The sequence below is a fragment of the Notolepis coatsorum genome (assembly GCF_963971535.1).
Source record: "Notolepis coatsorum genome assembly, chromosome: 8".
NCBI classification, from domain to species: Eukaryota; Metazoa; Chordata; class Actinopteri; order Aulopiformes; family Paralepididae; genus Notolepis; species Notolepis coatsorum.
In genome coordinates this window covers 53,949,064-53,962,476 of record NC_140172.1, presented here as the reverse complement: position 1 = coordinate 53,962,476, position 13,413 = coordinate 53,949,064, and positions in this window count along the sequence as shown.

Sequence of the window (13,413 nt, the reverse complement as noted above, 5' to 3'; positions counted from 1 at the left end):
CCTCCCTTTGGTGAAAGGGAAGGATGTCCATATCAGAACAGACAGCAAGTCAGTGGTAACATATCTTTGCCCCACACATTGGAACACAAGGAGTGCGACAAAGTAAAATGACACTGTTGTATCTCACGAGAACTGTTCATGGATATAGCATAATGGGAGTTGAACTGACTGAGCCTCTAATGAGTCTAATGGATTGCAACTATCAACAATGTGGAATTGTTGTTGATGAGTTGATTATTGATGAGTTAATACAATTTAATTGGGGTTGTTCTTTCTGCATTAATAGGTTGTCACTGAACTGGGTTTTTACAGGTAGTGAGTGTTGACTATATACACCATAGACAGTCATTATTTTAGCTCTGAGAATTTCATCATTCACAATTAGCCTGCTATTATTCAGCAAATGAGAGTTAATGCAGTAAGGGCAAAGGAATATTCTGTAAGGTTGTGTATTGGATTCACTTCATGGAATTGAGTGGTATTTGAATAAAAAAATCAAATAGTACAAATTACCTCAAAATGATGAGACACATCAGGCTACGTTGGTTAGCAACTTAAACATTTAAAATAGTAACTCAATTAGAAATACAAAGGATTTTTAGGATAACGCAACTCAAGTAAATCTAGCTTACCTGACAGGTGACTTCCTGGTTAAACCTACAGTAGAAGGAAAAGGGAGAAAGAAGAACATACCTGTTACGCAGGAAAGGTGTTGTTTTATGCAATGGTACAGTATATTACCAAGTAGTATTATTTAATTTTTATGGATTCTATGTAGAAATTATAAATACATTAGAACAGTAGGAAGAAAGAGAGAAAAAAGAAAGAGAACATACATGTTTTATACATACTTTTCAAAAGTAGCTGTACTTTGTGCCTTATTACACCAGTGCTGCCCCATAATAATTTTCTCCATAGCATTATGGAACTTCTGAGACGCTGGTCCACATAGAAATTGCCTATATGAGCTGTTCTGTGATTATTGTGCGATATGGGTTTGCACCATTATTATCAAAATAAATGAATCTCAATTAGTTGTATTTGTGTGAAAATACAGTCCTTGTGGTGTTGTGAAAATATTTTGCTGCTCTCAAATTAATATTTATTTTTATTGAAATGGATTGTCTTTAATCATATTTTTGCTGTGGTTGAAATGTTTTAATAGATGCTGTGTTAGGATGCCCGTCTCAATTTCAAAACGTGAGAAGTCTACATACATTTTGATGAGATGTACTGTATGACCTCTCACGTTTTGAAATTGAGATGGGCATCTAAGCAGCATCTATTAGACGTCTAGGCTAAAAAAAAAGTGAAAGTTTAGTAGATGTCTACTAAACTGTAGATGTAGTAAATGATTATAATAAAACGTAGCCACTTATTAAACGTAATTTAAACGTATAACCATTGACATCAAAGTCAAGTCAAAGTCAATTTGTGCAAGACATACAGAAAGTTTAAATTATGTTCCCCCATTCCCATGCTGTATATTAAAATATATAGACAATATAAACAACAAAAGTAAAGATATAAGACACAATATACAACACACAATATACAGGACTGCAGATATGTACAACAATAATTAAAATTAGCTCAAATGAGCTTAGTAACATGCCATTGAAACAATGGCTAGGTGTTAGATGTCTACTAAACTTTAATTTCATACCAAATTTAGCCCGATCTTAGCCTAGAAGATTATGTACCACCATATAGATGTCTTTTAGTCGTCTAATTGATGAAAAATTGCTCAGTGGGGTGTGATGAAACACAATGGCTATTGCATAAATACATGCTATAAGGACCCTTTCACAATCATAAGACTGCGACCATATTGTAGAATAGCCAAGAAAATACTTTAAATAAATAAAGGTATAAATCACTGCTAGTTTTTGGAACTCATTCTTGTGGTCAACACCCAAACACACATTACTGGGTCAGGGAAGAGTGACAATGCAATCAGCTGTAGTGACTACTAACCTAAATCACTGCTCATCACTGTTACGATGGGGTAGGTAGAATACAATAATACAGAAAGGGAAGGAATGGAGGAGGCAGAGGCGAGGAGTGAAGCTTGGAGAAGGGTGTTTACTGTAGAATCCAGTGCAATACAAGGAACATACAGAAACTACATAACAAACTTCACAATACAAAACAACAAACACTAAGACTTACTAGAGGGAGAACGGTGCGACACGACGTGGATAGGAACAGGGGGTAACTGGAGGTATGTCGCCACACCGAAGGGAGGACAGACAGAACCCTATATATCCCAACTAATTAACAATTAAGAACACCTGGCCAACACAGAATCACAAACAACACCTAGACAATAAGCAAAGAACAACTAAACACAACTAAACACAAAAGCAACTCCTAACAACCCAAAACAGTGCATGACATCACACCAGGGAAGGGAAAGACAATGACGGCACACACCAGGACACCACATTGATTACACAATTAATTACTGTTAATACAGTGGTCAAGATACCTGTCATTGCAGCGTGCACCAATTGTTTGTGACCACAAGAGGGTGGTAGGGCGCCAATGTCAGGCCGAGGGCCAATGTCAGATGGAGGGCATTGCCCAAAGTCAGGTGGAGAGCACTGCTCAAAGTTACCATCCTGACCCGTCCAACCATGACCGGGCCTAGGATCCTGACAGTACCTCCCCCTCAACGGGGGGCTTCCAGACCCCCGAAGACAACGTCCATAGCCAGGCGAGGGAGGAAGCTGGAACCCCGGAGAGGATCCAGGGAGGGGACCCGAAGACCAGGGGCCGGGAGGCCGAGCGAAAACCCCAGGAGGGGCATAGCAGCCAGGGAGGCTGAAAACGGGCGCAGATGCCCGGAGAGGGGGGGTGGGGACGGGAACAGAGGCCCGGGGAGGAGGACTGGACCTGGGAACAGAGGTCCGACGAGGGGGGGTGGGGATGGGCACCGAGACCCGGGGAGGGGGGCAGAACCTGAGAACCGAGGCCCGGCGAGGGGGAGTGGGGACGGGCACCGAGGCCCGACGAGGAGGGCTGGACCTGGGAAGAGAGGCCCGACGTGGGGGGGTGGGTACAGGTGTAGAAGCCCGGGAAGGGGAGCTGGACCCTGGAGCAGGATCCCGGGCGAGAGACCCTCCAGCCGCCGGACCCGGGGCCGGTTCAGGAGAGCCGGACCGGAGGTGCGGTGGCGACGACCCCTGGAGCAGTATCCCACGCAGACCACGGCGAAGACCACGGCGAAGACCCCGGCGAGGACCACGGCGAGGACCAGGACGCTGATCACGGCGCAGAGCTGGACCAGACGGGGAGCCAGGATCCGTCGAAGAGCCGGGAGCCGGCACGGCAGGCGGACCAGGTGTAGAGGCCGGGCAGGGCGTGGAGACCGGATCGGTCTCGGCGGCGCCGCGTGGTGTAGGATCCGGGGATGAGGAGCCAGGACCCAGAGCTGAGGCTGGACTGGGCGTGGAAGCTGGACCAGCTGTGGAGGCCTTACTAGCCATACTAGCCTCGGGGGCTAGGCTAACTGTGGGCCCTGGACTCACTGTGGGAACTGTGCTAGCTGAAAATGCCTGGCTAGCTTGGGACATCTGGTCCGTCTCAGGTACTAGGCTCACCCTGAACCTGGAGCCTAGTCTGGCAGTGGAGACTGTGCTAGCTGGAGACATCTGGTCTGTCTCAGATACTAGGCTCACCCTGAACCTGGAGCCTAGTCTGGCAGTGGAGACTGTGCTAGCTGGAAACGGCCAGTTAGCTATTGAAACGAAGCTAACGGGCGGAGCTATGTTAGCTGGGGACGGCTGGTTAGCTATTGACACGAAGCTAACGGGCGGAGCTAGGTTAGCTGGGAGTGGCTGGTTAGCTATTGACACAAAGCTAACCGGCGGAGCTATGTTAGCTGTGGACGTCTGGTTAGCTGTCTCGGGCGTGGAAGCTGGACCAGCTGTGGAGGCCTTGCTAGCCATACTAGCCTCGGGGGCTAGGATAACTGTGAGCCCTGGACTCCCTGTGAGAACTGTGCTAGCTCGGAATGCCTGGCTAGCTTGGGACATCTGGTCCGTCTCCGGTACTAGGCTCACCCTGAACCTGGGGCCTAGTCTGGCAGTGGAGACTGTGCTAGCTGGAGACATCTGGTCTGTCTCAGATACTAGGCTCACCCTGAACCTGGAGCCTAGTCTGGCAGTGGAGACTGTGCTAGCTGGAAACGGCCGGTTAGCTATTGAAACGAAGCTAACGGGCGGAGCTATGTTAGCTGGGGACGGCTGGTTAGCTATTGACCCGAAGCTAACGGGCGGAGCTAGGTTAGCTGGGAGTGGCTGGTTAGCTCTTGACACAAAGCTAACCGGCGGAGCTATGTTAGCTGTGGACGTCTGGTTAGCTGTATGAGCGGAGCTAACGGGTAGAGCTGTACCAACTGGAGACGTCTGGCCATCTATGGTGGCGGAGTTAACAGGCGGAGCTGTGATAACTGGGGACGGCCGGTTAGCTATTGGCACGAAGCTAACGGGCGGTTCTGTGTTAGCTGGGGACGGCCGGTTAGCTATCGGCACGAAGCTAACGGGCGGAGCTATGTTAGCTGGGAACGTCTGGTTAGCTGTATGAGTGGAGCTAACGGGTGGAGCTGTACCAACTGGGGACGTCTGGCCATCTATAGTGGTGGAGCTAACAGGCGGAGCTGTGCTAACTGGAGACGTCAGAACAGCCTCAACGGCTGTGGGGGGCTCTAGGCTGACCGTAAGCCTGAGAACAGTCGGCAGGCTAGCTACCCTAGCCTCCGACTTGTGCTTCTCCATGAGGCCAGCAACATGTTCAGCCATCTCCCACATCGCTGGCTCCAGTGTCGGATTCTCCATGGCGACCTGGTCGATCTTCCGGAGCAGGAACCCCCACTTGGCCAGTGAGTAATGCTTCATGTCAGTCTCACCGGCCATCAGGCTCAGGACGACCCGAATGGTATCGCTTGCCCTTCCTGCTGTATTCGTTATTGGTGGCGACATTCTGTTACGATGGGGTAGGTAGAATACAATAATACAGAAAGGGAAGGAATGGAGGAGGCAGAGGCGAGGAGTGAAGCTTGGAGAAGGGTGTTTACTGTAGAATCCAGTGCAATACAAGGAACATACAGAAACTACATAACAAACTTCACAATACAAAACAACAAACACTAAGACTTACTAGAGGGAGAACGGTGCGACACGACGTGGATAGGAACAGGGGGTAACTGGAGGTATGTCGCCACACCGAAGGGAGGACAGACAGAACCCTATATACCCCAACTAATTAACAATTAAGAACACCTGGCCAACACAGAATCACAAACAACACCTAGACCAGGGGTGGCCAACCCGCGGCTCGCGAGCCGCATGCGGCTCTTTGCCCGTCAATGTGCGGCTCTTCCATCCATACAAAAAAAAAAGAAAAAATTAAAAAAAAAAAAGAAAAAAAAAAAATTTATGTCACTCATTCCATAAGGACGTAGAATAAACATTTACAATTTTTTTTTAAATGGTCCATTTGCATGTTCTTGGTATCTGAATCTAGGGACATATATGGATCAGTGTCAGAAATAGTGTGTCTGTTACTAGGCTTGAGTAAATTGTAATGAACCAAAGGAGAATATCAATTCTATTTAAAAAAAAAATTATCTTTGACTGTAAATAACACCATGCTAAAATTGACCAGACCTGAAAAATCTAAGCAAATGAATAAAGGGAAGATGATTAAACAGAAGGTTTTGTAGATACAGTACTGAATTCTGCCATCTTTTTTATAATGTAAATTTCTCCACCATTTTTCATCATATTGCAACACCGTTTTTTGCAAGACGTTCACAGAAACTAACTGTGTTCTGTTTTATGGCAATAACGTTCAGGTTTGTGGGAGATAATCCCAAAAAATAAGAGAAATTAAAAAGTAAATCCAGAAGTCAGATGATTGACAGGGGCTGGTGTGAGCTGGGTAGGGTAGTTTTTGCGAAATTTGAAAGCCCTGAGTCTCTTCCTTCAAAAGACTACACTCAGTTTTGGCTGTGCCACTTCCTCCTGTCAATATGCGCCGGTTTCCGACTCAATGCCCTGAGATTTCTATAATCTTATATTTCACTAATAACAGTTAAAATAATTGGTAAACAAACATAATGCTGAAAATATACACTTTTACTGTATATCTCGGGCTTAAGAGGTTAACCCTGTGAGGCCCAAATTAAAAAGAAATTAGCAACTTCAGAGGCCAGAGGGTGGGACATATAAACACATTTACTATCAAATAGCATTGTGAGGCTGAACAACAGGACCAATACATGTGCTTAAAGGGGAACTATCTTATAAATGGCTTTTTTCAGTGTTTACCATTGTTTCTTAGCTATGTGGACTTATATTAATAGGATATATGTCTCTAATTCTCATATTGGCGAATTCTTCCAATTCTCCTCTCACAATATTCACCCTCACTGAACTGAGTCATCTGAAAATGTGCATATCTGTGATGTCAGAGATTTCTCAGCTGCATAATAATGTGGCAGTTGGCACCAGGCCACACAGTGGTTGGAGCCCAGCCTCAAAACGGCTTAAGATCTTGAGGTAGAAAAATGCGGTTTTTAGTACTTGATTAGAAATACAAAACAATGCATTTTTTTTTTTAAAACCTAGGTGTTCCATAGACTCACAGGAATTGTGTAAAAGTGCCCAAATAGTGAAAGAAATAGTAAAATAGTTCCCCTTTAACATTTTTTAAATAAACATAATTTTTTTAAATGGCTAAAAGTGATTTTGTAATTTTGCAACCGTGGGTCTCACAGGGTACTTTTAACCCTGTGAGGCCCAAATAAAAAAGACATTAGCAACTTCAGAGGCCAGAGGGTGAGACCTATAAACACATGAAGGGTGCCGTGACTGAAAAAAAAGGTTGAGAAACGCTGGTATATGGTGTGGCTCTTTGTGGTACCACAGTAATTTTTTTGTGGCTCTTAGTCTCTGACTGGTTGGCCACCCCTGACCTAGACAATAAGCAAAGAACAACTAAACACAACTAAACACAAAAGCAACTCCTAACACACTGTAACAACAAACAAACACACTGTAGCACCCACTCCACACACTTATAGCACACACCCACTTTAAACAAACACACTGTAGCACCCACTCCCCACACTTTATATTTATGGATGAAGGATTGCACTACAACTCGTACACCTTACTGTAAATTGTACCTAAAATTGTACCTCATCCCATTTCTGCTTTGCACTAGATAGTACTGTACATTAGTACACTGCATAGTATTGTGTATTGTATATTATATGGTAACTCAGAACATTGTACATATGTCTATACCGAACACTGTGACCTCATTTTCTTCTTCTAAATTCATGCTATATTATGTTATTATGTTATTTGATACTATCTTGTCTAGCACAGTCTCTGGAGCGTAACAGTAAGAAGCATTTTGTATGAAAGTATTCTGTACTTCTGTATGACAACTATTAAAGAACTTGAACTTGAACTTGAACAACCCAAAACAGTGCATGACATCACACCAGGGAAGGGAAAGACAATGACAGCACACACCAGGACACCACATTGATTACACAATTAATTACTGTTAATACAGTGGTCAAGATACCTGTCATTGCAGCGTGCACCAATTGTTTGTGACCACAAGAGGGTGGTAGGGCGCCAATGTCAGGCCGAGGGCCAATGTCAGATGGAGGGCATTGCCCAAAGTCAGGTGGAGAGCACTGCTCAAAGTTACCATCCTGACCCGTCCAACCATGACCGGGCCTAGGATCCTGACACATCACTCTTACTCTGTTACTCTATTACTCTTGCTCAAATAGCATTATATTGGCTCACCTTGCACACGTTCATCGTATTATCTCCAATTCTGGCACACACTTCTATTGTTAGGACGATTGTTTAGGTAAGTGTGCACTTTCACACCTTCATCAGTGACCAGAGACCGAAGTCCAGCACCACTCCAACTCAACCCTATGTACTCAACATTATAATCTACTCCAAAAGATTAAGTCCCTTAAAGCCCAACTTGCAGGTTAAACCCTACTCTTCAATTATGGGTAGTTTACATCATTGGTATCTAATTTAATAATTTTTTTTTCCATTTGACGCCGGAAATGCCACTCCGAAAGGGGTAAAAAGGTCCATGCACGAATAACATGCACGCGCGAATCAAAAAAGCTTATCAGAGCTATCAGGGCCATGACGTCACGTCGGGTATCTTTCCCCTACTTCTGATCCACTACAAGGAGTTTTGACAAGTGCAGAAAGCTATTTCCTTGATCCAAATGGACGCCTTACAAGACGCAAATGGGTTTAATCGTCGGGAGACTTTGATGGACCAGCTACAACTGGTTGAAACAAGGTAGTTATAATGTTTTTAATGTCATAAAAAAAAAGAACTACATTTACCACTAGGCAGCCTGTTGTTCAGTACAGCAGCGCTACTTGTCTGTCGCCTTATCCCCGGGTCATAGTATCAAGCTGGCTATATGGCTCTGGCTAACGTTACCCCGCTAACGTTAGCATTATGTCTACTGTCGTGCATGTAAAAGAGTTTTGGGAACGAGTAAAATGTGTAGGTCCTCTTCTCAGACCTGTGAGGCAAAGCACTGCTGCACACACATCCTGCCGGCTAGCAAGCTATGCGCCCCGGCATGTTGATACGATAGTAGCCCCTTTAGCTGCACTCAGTGCATCAGTGACGATAGCTATGAGCTAACTAACGCTACAAGCTCAAACACCTTATAACTACTACTATTGTTGTGTCCATAAGTTCCTTGGCAGAATACTTGTGATGACAAAGGTATACAAAGAGCCAAGAGGAGAGAACCATTTTAAATCGGGTGATGTTATGAGTTTCGGCTACCAAGCTAAGCTAAGCTACGTTAGCTAACTTAGCTAGCTTCTAACGGTGTATACACAATATGTACAACGACACAATGATTTTCATTAGTACAAATATGGTAACATGGTTGTGGCTTTTACAAATAGTGGTTAGCTTTAGAGATGGATGGCTATGATCACGGAGCAATAGTGTTGTTAGGTGAAACAGATACATTTTCATTCATTGCTCCCCGGCTAGTAGTAGCAAGGCTCTCTGCCTGCCACTAGCTGTGTGTGACTCTCAGACTCTCTGGGTGTGTGACTCTTAGGCCCCGTTTAGACGGAAACGCTAGCAGGTGAATCCGCAAAAATATTTTTACGGATGTGCCTTTCGTTTATACGGAAACTGCGTTTTTACGGGGTGAAACCGCAAAAAAGTGAGACTACCTTCCAGGGTGGAATTCCTAGAAACGCAAAAGCTTTGCGCTTTCGTCTAAACTGTCAAACCGTATAAATCTGTTAAAACGATGACGAAAGGTTTGTCACGGCTCTGGTCGCGCGTACTGCTTACGTCACAGGTAGCAGGTATGCGCCAGTAGCCGAGACGTAAACAAAGCAAGTATGTCTGACTTATATCAACGGAGATCACCTGAAGGCTACATTGGCAGTACTTTTAACCCTTTCACTGCCACACGACAGAAGGTTACCCCTTTACTATCACACAACCGGCTGTCGTGTGGCAGTGAAAGGGTTAAATACACAAGAATCTGTCCCGCGGCGTGAGTGGACCCACTGTCTGTGAGTGACTCTGCTTTGGTGCAATCACATTCCCCATCCACAGTCTGCGAATCAGAGGCAGAGTAGGGCGGGTCTTCACAGCACGTCATGTGACATATGCGCCAATCGTGTGACAGCGGGTCTCCGTCGTTACAGCGTCGTCTGCACGGAGAATTCCACTCCAAAACGCTCGTCTAAACGTAAAATTAAAAGTGAAACCGCAAGATGACTTTTGCGGTTTCTGTTCACAAAACGCTCGTCTAAACGGGGCCTTAGGTGCTGTGGGATATTTGTAGATATCCTGATGAAGAATGTTCTCAGTCAACCGAGGTTTGGATAATAACAAGGGTTTATTAACCAAACAGATAGAAAGTACATAGAGAGAATGGCTGAGGGCTTCCTCCAGGTGATCAGCTGAAATGACCCAGGTAAGAAGACCTCGATTGTGGTCGGGAGGAGCCCTTTATAGTTCAACAAGGGGGGTGTGTGGTCCCATTTGATAGGTAAATTGGGGGGGGGGTACAGGTTTGGGGAGAGGAATGTCTTATTCCACAGAGAGGGGGGGGGTGCAGGTAAGGGGGACACAGGGGAGGGGAGTATATTTACATGAGGACATATTATACCACAATACTCACTTTTCTTTCTTATAATGTGGGTGAGATTAATGTATAATATACCAGGATTGTTTGGAACAGGTAAAAGTGAAAATAGAAAACAATTAAAATAATGAAAATTTTGGCCGATGTGATGTTGGTTGGCATAACAGTTTAAAATAGAATTATTTACATCTATGATTCATGACATGATCGACTGGACTGCGGTCTGTGTTATTTTGATATCAGAGATGTGGGAATAGATATCACCCTTTTCTTTTATTAATTGCTCAAAATACCTATGTCAATGAGTGGTCCTCAACTCTGATATCAAACCACAATTAACATAAGCTATAGCTGTGCATATATCTTGGCATACCTTCAGTCGTTCATGTCGTGACTCAGGGGAGCTAATGTGATGGTTGTACATACAGGCATCGTAATAAACCAATTAAATACATGCACTGTCTCTGTGTGGCCAGAGTGCACAGGGTGAAAAAACAAAATTGTGTGCATAATTATTAGGAATAGGATTTACACATAAGGCTAATGTGTACAAAAACATTTTAACATATGCACATTTTATAATGATTCTTGATGAAATTACTTAGGATCCAGTTGTATTTAACCTGAGTTTGAGTGTCACTTTCATCTGTGATTGCCTCAGTTTTGTTGGTCTTTACTTAGAATCAGGCAATTTTCTCCATTTCTTCTCTATAAATGAGGAGATAAAACGTCTTATGCATCGCTTCTGTATGTAATTTTAGTGCATATACTATCAACTGTTCACCATACAGGTGCAAAACAACAACGTTACATGTCCTCTTCCATGAGAGAATAAACCAACTGATTCTTTCTTGTCTGACAATACAATTTTGTAACCTAAGTAATTCAAATGTGATGTAATACAGTAACACAGTAAAATTTAAATAAATACATAATAATGTGGACAATGTGTGTTCAGATATCTCTTGGTCCACAGGGCTCTGATGATGTCTCTTCTTGACGATGCAGTCGGGAACATTCACTCCTCCATCATTCAGAGGGGGCCTATAGGAGGTTGTCGTCCACTCCCTGTGTACCTTGTCAAGGGTCACCGGTAGCAGTATACTAGTAGTGGCCTTGCAGACTCTTTTCCTGGAGTCTATGTTGTTCTCCACCACCATCACATGTCTGCCACTGTGCTCACGCTTGACCTTTATCAGGCCTAGAGACATGGCGGTAGGGTGGTCTTGAACGTGCTGTGTGGTGGTTGGTCCCCTGCTCCCCGTCATCGCGGTACCAGAGGGGCGAGGGTTTGCTGGTGTAGTGGCCTGTCTGTAGGACGCTCTCTCTCACACGGATGACAATCTTGTCATGGGAATCCACCTTACATTTACATTTACATTTAGTCATTTAGCTGACGCTTTTATCCAAAGCGACTTACAAGTTCTGTACGACAAGACAGCAAGAAGGGTACAACTCTATCAGCTGAGTAACAATGTTCATCAAGTGTTGCGTGTTACAGTGTAGGTTAGTTTATTAGGACAAGTGCATGACAGTAAGGTTAGTCAGGGTTACATTTTTTTTTTTTTTTTTTTTTTACCTTGATGGTCGGGGCTTTGGTTCCCATCTGCAGGTGATGGGTTTGGTCTGCCGTGGTCTGCAGTGCCGGGGTGGAGGCCGTCAAAGGTTGATCTCCTCTTCGTCAGTGTCTCCTTGGTCAGTCTCCTTCGTGGTCCCCTGTTCCACTTCCTTGGGGATGGCATCCCTGGGTGGGCTGGGTTGGTTCTCCCACGGTTGTTGTCGTCGCCCTGGTGGTCCTCTGCTGTCGTGGGTCGCTCAGGTCACTGGGTTGTGTTCCTCCTTGCCTGGTCGTGCCGTCGTTCGTGGTTCAGGTCACGCGTCGTCTCACTCGTCCTGTCCTCTCACCAATTTATGATCTGAGGATGATAAAAACTGCCTTAGAAAACCTCCTTACATAAATGATTCAACGCCTTTCTGCTACAGAGGAAAATCATTTAGGGTTAATTCATTTCATTGTGTAATACCATCGTGCATTTGATATCGTTTGGATCCGATCTTTGCATGGAATCAGAAACATTTATTTTTTTATCTTTATAATCTGTGATGTCAAATTTAATTTGATCTTACCTCAGGATGCGTTGGGTGTATCTCAGGATACTTACTTCGCCACGCCTTCTCTGGCGTTATTCACGTCTCAGTGTGGCTCGTCATAATTTAGCATGGGGGAAAAACATAAAATCTAGGCAGCCAGTTAATTTTGCATGAAAAACAATCATTCATTTTCTCGTCTACTCTTAAGTAGTATTAATTTAATTACCTCTAATATACCTTGTGCATTTTGATAATCATTGTGTAAATGATTATCCTGCTTTCAACTGATACAAATAATTCTAACCCTAGCTAACCTTACTGTCATGCATTTGTTCTAATAAACTAACCTACACTGTAGCACTCAACACTTTGATGAACATTGTTACTCAGCTGATAGAGTTGTGCCCTTTTTGATGTCCTGTCATACAGAACCTGTGAGTCGCTTTTGGATAAAAGTGTCAGCTAAATGATCAATGTACGTGTATACCTTGTACATTTAGATAATTGTGTTCCAATTTGTGGTTGATATTTTGCAGTCATGGAAATGTATTAGTTGTTAAAAGAATAGTCTAAGGAATAGTCATGCATGTTATTGGTTATAAACAGAGAATAGAAGGAGGAGATTGTAAGTAAAGTTGTTTTCATCATTAATCTTTCATCTCGGGCACTTCTACTTTGTCTGGTTTTATTCAGAATTCATCTCTAATTCGTGTGCCTCTTGAAAAGAGATGATGAAAACGACTGGTTAGTTATTGTTAGTATGGGAATTAGGTAGATTTTCATGACTGCAACATCATCACCTGTGTTTATACTATACTAAGTTGAGTCTCTAGCAGGGTTTCCGTTAGAAAAAATTGTTGCCGGTCTCAGGGTCCGGTAGATTTTTATCTACCGGTCAAATGAGAGAAATTCCGGTCAGAGTTTATTGAGCTTAAAAACAACAGGCTATATAAAGAATGACATCCTCAAGGCATGTAGATTTATAATATTTTAACTTAAAGCTAGGCTACTTTTGCGTATACAGTCATTATATTCCAAATAAAATAAGTCCAGAGACTCCGTGCTGCTGCCGACTTTAAATCAAATAGACCTGTGTCTGTGGGCAGTCGGCCCGACATTAATAA